Source organism: Halyomorpha halys, unplaced genomic scaffold (genome assembly GCF_000696795.3).
Source record: "Halyomorpha halys isolate HHAL.00 unplaced genomic scaffold, Hhal_1.1 Scaffold464.1, whole genome shotgun sequence".
NCBI lineage: Eukaryota > Metazoa > Arthropoda > Insecta > Hemiptera > Pentatomidae > Halyomorpha > Halyomorpha halys.
Window position 1 is genome coordinate 105,108 of NW_027108519.1, and position 9,514 is coordinate 114,621.

General features: G+C 28.0%; 1 protein-coding gene across 3 annotated transcripts in view; it reads right to left on the bottom strand.

The window, feature by feature from the left end:
• The window catches only part of pico, a 117,876-nt gene that overhangs the window by 39,506 nt on the left and 68,856 nt on the right, over nucleotides 1-9,514 (bottom strand). The window contains exon 1 of one of the 3 annotated variants that reach the window (XM_067046842.1): nucleotides 6,345-6,487. The exons of the other annotated variants lie outside the window; for them this stretch is intronic. The gene's annotated coding sequence lies outside the window, so the exon portion shown is untranslated. Of the gene's footprint in view, nucleotides 1-6,344; nucleotides 6,488-9,514 lie in introns of those variants that run through there. 3 annotated transcript variants of the gene reach the window in all.

Below are 9,514 nucleotides of genomic sequence, written 5' to 3' on the forward strand. Positions count from 1 at the left end.
TGTTATTCTTCTGCAACGATATATAGTACTATTTTCAAAACTGATGAAATTTGAGTAGGAGGTTATCTGTTAACCGTTTGGAGAGGTTCATCAATCGATTGTGTAGATTTCTCTGATTAATTAAATTATTGTCAAATGAACATTATGTATTCCTATCTGTTTAAATAGGCAAGGCGAGTATCTTCGAAATTGTTTTATAAAAAATAACGAAAACATAAATAAACCATTTCCAGATGCTACTCGAAAGTATTTGGCAGCAGTTTCTTTTAGTCACGGCTTATTAAATAGGAATATAAGGTTCTCACTAGAAATAGCACGAATGTTTTCAATATAATGTAGAATATATAAATAAACGAGTGTGTGTAGTTTTAAATACCAAAATATATTATTTAAATAAGGCTGATCAATTATCTGCAACATGATTTTATAAAATCTAGAAGAGTGTGAAAGTTTATCATTTAGTTTTGCAAGGTAGCAGTCATCAGAGATGCATAAAAAGAGGCAAGTACTAAATAAATAGCAAAATGGTTTCCTGGCTATTTTTTTTTTAAAACTCCAACAGTTTAATATTAAATAGATAAAAAAACAAAAACGCTGAATAAGACAGATATCACCAAAAAATATCGTTAGTAAATTATGGGAGATGGTAAGGATGGAAATAAAAATTTATATTTTAGGGATCACATTCCACGCATTTTCGATAATTGAAGGGATAACAGTTGGTCTCCACTATTTATTTAAATGCTTAAAATCCAAAAGGATGATTATTTTCAATGTGGAATGCAGTTTTATAGTACAAAGAAAGTAGAAATTAACAAATAATTTTTTTTTTTAATAATGATAATATGGCATCCACTCAATATTATCTTTGTTATTCAAAAGATTAGATTAATTTACGTTTCGGTACATTGTTACCTATCGTCAGAAATGTTTAATTAATCTCAAGTTGAGACTGCACTGCAATGGTTTTCATTTTTTTTTTTTTAGATATAATATTTCAACTTCAATATTTCGTCTTCCGATAAGAATGACAGGATATACAATTTTTTTTTCTACTAAATAGCTATTACTTATAACTATGATTAAAAGTATTTATAATTCCTAATTTTGGTAAAAAATAAATAAATAGAAACTATTAAAATAAAATACAGGCCGTTATTGATGAAATTTACAGCAATATATGTTTAGCTCTCTGATACTGTTTATTTAGTTCTCTTATAATTGTTGATTTTGTATTATTTCCTATTTCGGTTTAAAGAGTGACATCAAGATTATTCTTATTATTGATTATTACCGTATAATACGGTCATCCGTATAATAATACGGTCATCCGGTAAATATAATTCACGTTATAGCATTGCGGCGTATAAGGTTGTAGGGCTTAATAACGAGCGGATCTTTAAAATGTTAACACTGAATCGACTGGTAAACTTCCGTGGCGTAGACCGAAACGTAGAAGGGAGGATTGCGTAAAAACTGATTTAGTAGATTTGGGTCTAGAGGGGCGTCACTGGAAAGATTTACGTAGCGAACGATTGGTGGGTTCACTAGCCTTATATTAATATTATTATTCTTATACTGTATCTATATTCAATTCTGAATATATCTTATTCTTTTAGAATACAAGTTAAGAATTTGAATTTTTTTTTTCGGATTAGTATGCTGTGTGTTATAGGAACCCACAGCATTACTTCCTGTAAATAAAGCATTCCTCTCTGAATAGTTGTTAGTAATTCTTAGGCATTTGTTTTGATATAAATGTAGTTTTTTAAACTATTACATTAATAATGTACAAAAACAACCTTATTTTGTATTTTTAATTTAATTCTATAGGATAATTCAACCGTATGACACATAACACTGACAAGACGAAGGGGTGGCCCGGCAGAGATAAAGCTGGCACTGGCAGCTCCTATTAATCTTACTAACCTATTCCAGCCGATGGTTGCTATGGAGGAAAAACTGTCGAGTCATTCGTCATGACATGAAGTCTAAACTGGAGTATTAACATATAACACACAAAAAAGTAGTACTACTTCACAGACACAATGTATCTACACCCTATAAATCTACGAGGTTCCTTCTTCCAGAGGAGTAATTCCATTGTTACCTGAGATTACAACACAGGTGTGCCATAAAATAATCCATTTCTCGAACCGAACTTACCATGTCATCAATATAAAGATTAATAATTCTGGAATTTATGGCCTCGGGAATCAGTTGTAAATTACAAATTCTTGTAAATACATTAGTGACTACTTTAGTTCATGTGAGATTTTTCATTATCATAATTTTTGCAAAAAATCCTCATAGGTACAGGAGGATATAGACCTATTTTATATTATAGAAATTATTCCAACACAGTACTTTACTGAAATTTATAAATGTTTTGTAGAAAACAAAAACCAGATGGAACAGTTTAAAAGAAGGGAGGTTTGATGGCTGATTAGCTGAATCAATGATCCATTTGGAACCGTTCCAAACCTTTTAAAAGGAACTGGATTCACTGAAACGCTTCAAAAGGGAATCCAAGAAAAAAACTTTGAATAATTTTATAATTTTTAGACTATTCCATTTACCTAGTTTCAGTACTAAGCACTAGTTTCAGTGAGTATAAGTAAGTCACTTAGTTTAAAAAAAACCAAAAAAAAAACCTTCCTTGTGTTCCAATTGCTCTGAAATATGGTGCTACAAGTTAAGTTGAAAATGAAGAATATTCAACTTTATTGCTTATTTATTGAATTAAATTAAAAACAATAGGGGCTTAGAGCCTTGATAGGCGCTAACTGTAACTTCTTTATAATTAAAACAAGGGAGGGAGAAATTGAAAACGCTTGGTTGAAAAGATAATAACATAGAAAGAATTTTTGAAATAAAAAATAAATAGTTAAACCAATTTTAGCAGTTCTAACACTGATTTGCTTTATTCTGATGGTTTGGACTTGTATCCTCTAATATGTGGTAATAAAACAAATTCATTCGTTACATCTACAATTAAAAGCATTAATTATGAAAAATTATGTCAATATATGATTCTTTTCGAGATAGTGGTTCAAAATATATATACAAATACCAAGCATCCTTCAAATTCCGTGATGTTTTTATTAATTATTCCAACTACAGGATATTAACCTAAGGTTAATTACTGTGACATTCTTATAATGAGACAATTAACGTCGAGACTGTTAATTTAACTTGTAGCTATTGTGGAAACAAATTCCTATCGCTTTTCAAGAAGCGTAGAAAACAGGAAACGTTGTGTGGAGTCAGCGATAGGTAGTATCGGCATCGAACCTTATTCTCATAGCCTTTTTATGGATTTGTTCAAGTGTGATAGTTATTTTTTGAGGGCGTATTCTTTGTGATTACAATATTTCAAGAAATATACAGGGATCTCCACACTAAATTATTCTGAAACCTATAACCTGATAAAAATTATTTTACTATTGACATATTTACAGATTATATTAGGGGTATTCATGATAGTGTTAAATGTAAAATTTTTTACCATGTTAAATGTTATAAGTATAGGATTGTGAGCGGTCCTATTTTAAGTCATGTTAAATGGTAAATCCATAAGAGCTCCTAGCGGATTTTCTGAGCAATTTGTTCAGTAACCTTTCCTTGCATAACTTCATGTTATTGTTCACTTCTAAGTTTTTATTACAGTAATTTACTACAACAGGCCTAAAATAAGTGAAAAGTAGAAGTGTAAAAGTTTGCCTATTGATTGTATTTTTTAATACAATATTTAAACATAAGACAAAAGAAAAAAAAAACACAAACTACAAGTAAGTAACCTAACACGACAACAAATAAAACGGTGACGAGCTCAGCTAGTCTGTTTAGTGACGTCATTCTCCATTTAACAGACCCAGTAACAGATTCTCAGCCATGTTATATGTTAAATCGTTTTAACAGGGTAAAAGAATGAAATATTTCTCCATTTAACATAAGTTTTTTCCATTTAACATGTTAAACTAAAGATCATGAATACCCCTATTATATTTTATATTTATGGATAACTGAAAATCTCATACATTGATATAATAGATAATGCTCAGGTCTAATAATATTAACATCATCTTCTAACACATTAACTCGAAATATTATAAACAATTGAAAAAGTTGAATTTGGTACCAAATAACTTGAAGTTTCCGACATGAAATTGCTTGGATGTCATCGGCCTGCTCGGGAACTAATTGGACCTTGGTCACGTGGGAAACGAGGTTCAACACCACCAACTTCTGATTGTTTAGAAAGTGGAAAGATGGCCAATCTCTTTGGAAAACTTACAGCTACTGGGTCATTAGGGGTAATGACTCCAGAGATTAGAAACAATTACAGTTAGGAAATTAATTTCTAATAATGTACTAACAGTAAACAGTTTGGCTAATCCAGATGATAGACTGATAGACCTGACAAAGAAGTCCCTTTCTATACAAATCTATGTATAGGATTTTATCGATATTGCTAATTAATTGGTAAAAAATAATAAAGAAAATTGATACGGTCTATTTATTATAAATACAAATTAATTTTATTATTGAATAGATATATAACAATTACAATTTGTTTATTTTTTAAAATTATGATTGCAAATATTATTAAATCAGTAATAATAAAGTATATACTTAATACACTTTTGTATGAAGGTTTCTATGACAATATTAATGTTAGTGAAGTGTATTATAATAATTTTAAACGATAAAAGTTTATTTTAATAATATGCCATGATTAAATATTATTACTAATCAAAAAATTAATTTATATGAGAAGATGGTTGGGGGAGCGGTCAGAAAAAAAATTAAATAAGCAAAAAAACTTATTTAATAGTGCCAACGTTTCTGCCAGAATTTCTAGCCTTCATCAGGGCAATTTGGAGGGGATCGGAAATCCAAGTAGAACAACAAAAAAGATGAAATTTTAGCACTAAAATAATATTCTATAATAAAAACGAGGTTGTTAAAATATCAATCAGAACATAATAAATTCACCACATTCTTCAACTCTAGTTTTTTTTTGTTTTGTTTTTTTAACTTTTATTGGATTATTAATTATTAATATGCTCTGATTGATGATTTAACAAGTTCGTTTATAATATAAAATATTATGTTTATGCTACAATTTTTATTTTTTTAATTTTATTATTATTGTTTCATTTTTAGCCAAATTACTATTACTAGACATAGTTAATATTTAATTATTATTTTTCAAATTTTGTATTTTACTCTTAAGACACTTAGAACCCATTTTTAATACCTGATATTATTTCAAAGGTAATAGTTCAAGAATATTATTATATTTTTAAATATTCCACGATTAAAATAATTAAATGAAAAGCTATTTGAAGATGCTGCAAAGGAATAAATGAATAACTTACTCTTCGCCTTGAAGATATTGTACGAGGACGGAACTACAATGTCTCCGAGGTGGAATTGACGTCAATTATCTCCCTCTATTAACGTCTAATGCCTCTCCCGCTGGCTAACAATTACACGGGCAAACATTGCTAACAGTTCAATTCGAATGGAATAATTGTACGCTTATCATAGCAACAATGAAAAGTCCTAAAAAAAAAATACAAAAGGAATGACGTAGTTTGAGCAGTAACACTCATTAAGTGCAGCAACATCTGTGGCCGTTAGTTTAGGTTATTTTGAAAAGAAGACGAGGGTCCCTCTTGTTCTGAAGATGACAGGGGTAACAGGTATTGCCATAAATCAACTTATCAACTGAATGGTATTCTTAATACCATTAGGGTACGTCGTTTAACGTTGTCATTCATGGATATGAAAATATTAAAATTACATTAAATAATTCCTTAAAGTTTATAATATAAAAAATGTGCTTTTGTGTAGTTTTCTAACATAATTAATTGATTTATAAAATCAAAAAGATCAGTACCGGTCATAACGTTGTGATAATTTTTAACTTCGAGTAATCTAAAATGATATTACAAAATTATGGTTTTTGTTTCGGAACAACAGAGAAAAAAATCAACCATGAAACAAATGTGGGCTGAGATAATGTAGTCAACCCAGTTTCAAGAATTAATACCACACGACTCCTTAAGTGACCTATTAACATCACTAAATGTATTACAATTTAAGGACACCATCCTGAATCCTAGGACCGGTTGCGAGCGATTGGAATGTTGCTAAATAAAAATTAAACTAACAACATTCCTTTAAGAATGTTAGTGTTCATTACGAACACAAACATATTTACAAGAGACGATTTTATCTTCAGTGATAAATTGTGCAATAAATCTATGCTGGTTGAGAGTAACAAATTTATGGCAGATCTAGTTTACATGATGACATATATATATATATATTACCTAGCCGCGAGAATCCCGTAGATCCTAGCAGATGACAGAATATCAAGAACACAGAACACTCAACACTCGCGAACATACGAACGAGCACTGTAGCTGAAGAACAGTGGCTTGAGTCAGTCACCCCCACTCCGCCTTCGTGGAATGTTCTCTCTCAATGGAGTCCTAGTACTGTGTGGAAATTGTTCTTTCCAGAAACCGCCACTTACACAAATAGGATTCCGTACCCCGCTGGGTCGGTCCTCAACCTTAGGGTCTTGTCTATAAGATTAATTATACTGAATATTTTGGACAGTATATTTACTTTAAAATAACTAAAAATATCAGTAAAAAAAAAATTCCTCAACGAATTCTTGAATGTAGGAATGATCAGATTTATATTATATGAATATACAATGATTGACTGTGAACTGGCAGTCCTGTTTTCATTTCCACCTGTCATAACAGCCCTTATGTAGAACTACATTGTGAGCCGAAACGTCGGCAATAAATAAATAGTTAACAACTATTTTTTTTTGTCGTCATTACTCTGATCAAATTTATAATTTATTCAATATATCTAATTTTTATAATGCACAGAAACTTACTAGTTTTACATCATTTAGAAAATTCATGCTACAAAAAGCTGAATTGAATCAAATTCACTTCCTTACTTTTATTTTGTTTTTTTTTCGTAGTTTTTAATCAGTAATTTAAAAAATAAATATATTTTTATGAAATTTAAAGGAACTATAGATATCCTTCAAATTTAATACACAGCCAAACAAGATTTTAAGACCATGAATGAGAAGATAAAATTTTGCCGAGTTGAAACTTGTTTATATCCGATAGCCATATATTTTTTGTTTATTTATTTTATCTGTATACATTATATTTACTCCATTTAACTATCAGTATTCATATATTGTATTTATCAAGCAACAACATGTTAATTTTTTCTCTGTTCTGTTTTAAAACAGTAAATTATTAGGTCATACGAAAACTGTTTTTGATATCACCGGCTTTTTTAAGACTGACTCCATAAATTGTTGCAAGAATCATTAAGAAATTTGTTCCCTTAAGAGAATAATGTTGATATTATTAAGTTAAATTTTAAATAAAAAGTGAATAATTATTGTCGATTTGAGCTATTAATTATCGTTTTATAAATACATTTTGATAAGAAAACTTTTGAAAGCGAGTTAAAATAGTGCTTATCACCAGTTTAAGAACTTAAGATTGATTTTTAATTGAATAAATAAATAATAAATTTTATGAGTTCGTTAATTCCACCTCACCCGTTAATTTTGAAACAAAATATAAGACTATTTTTACTACGTTTCTCTAATATTTTATCATTTTGTGTACTTCTCTGGTATTTAAGATCAAATGTTAAAATGCACGATTGATACTTGCAATTTTAACTGCCTTTTTGATTAGTTCTTTATATATTTAGTTTTTTTTTCTTTTTATGTATCTAAAATTATTGATATGCAATTTTTTTGATTGATAGATTTATTTATTGATAGATATTACAATCTGCCACACAGTTGTGGGCAATAGGTAATAGTGATGAATGATCTCATACATACTAAAATAAAAAAAAAAATAACTTAAAAAAAAATTATTAAAAAAAAAACAACTCTGAAAATATATACAGACAAAAGAATAAACAAGATGAACATAATCAAACTATCTGTATGAAAAATAAATAAATAAAATAACATAATGATAAAATAATATATGATATGCAATTATAATATAAGTTGTAATTACATGCAGCCACACTGTTTAGGCCAATATATTGTGCAACCTTATAATTGTTCAAAATGGATCAAATCCCAGAATAATAAACTATTTTTCATTTCATTTTAATGAAATAGCCTGATATTACCCGTGTTTTTTGTTTTATCTGTTTCACAGTTTTTGCACATTTATATATTTTTTTCAATTTCGTTAAGCACTATCCATTATTCAGGTCAGATTATGATAATTTCAAATAGAACGTGAATAAAATTAGTTGATCGATTACAGCTATTAATAATTATTTTATTAAAAAAATTCAGTATGAAAACTATTAAAACTGAATTAAAATACTATTTATACCGGATTTGGGTTGATTTTTAATTGAATGAATGAAAAAAAAAATGTTGAGAATTCATTTGATTAGTTAGTTATGTCTTTAACTGGTGTTATTTTATGTCAATTTGTGTACTATTAAATTTCATTTGATTTGTGAAATTTTCACAAAAAATGTGAGGCAGTCTTCAACGAGTGACTGATAATCATCCATATTCAAATATAATACGTTAAAATGTGATCAGCTATCGCATGCATGGCAACTGATTAAATGAAAAGACGTTGAACGAGAAAGCATATATATGTAGCACTATTTATTTATTACATATGTGTTTTATCTATGAATATATATTAAATTTTAATCTAATGTATCTGCAATTTATCTTAAATATTCTAGATTTCAAATTTTTTTTTTACTGAGAAAAAACATGAAAATATTTAAATTTTAATTTTTTTATCGTTAGACTCAATATTTTAGCTTAAGCTTACTATTATAATTATTTAGTTATGCCTTTATTTTTTATAGTTTTATTAATTAATGAGAGATGTTAATTGAATTCATAAATTTATAGTAATCAATAGGAAGTTGAAAGTGAATGAAAACAAAAAATGTGAGCTATAATCAAAAAAAAAAAAAAAAAAAAAAAAAGAAAAAAAAAATAATAAAAAAAAATATCTTTCTACTGTATTCTGTTGTATAAAATTGTACTACATATCCGTTAAGTGTTCTAACAAATTGTCTTATAATATTAATATTATGGCTCTTTATAAATTCAATATAGTTTGGGAGAAAATAAAGTTTCTCTCTTTTACACGTTACTACTGTAACTTTACATTTTTGAAAATATTTATTTTCAATTTAAAAGCTCTCTGGAGTTAATATATTTGATTTACAGATATTTACGTTGTTTTTTAAAAATTATTTAAATATTTATTCCCATAAAACGTTTATAATTTTTAATTTTATACAACTTATATTTTTTCAAACTATTCTATATTTTCCACTATTATTATTAGTTCCATCTAGTCTCATTACGTCATCTTTTCCTTACTGCTTTTCACTTCTGATAAAGACCGCATACATCAACTGCATCTGACATCAACAAATAATGAAG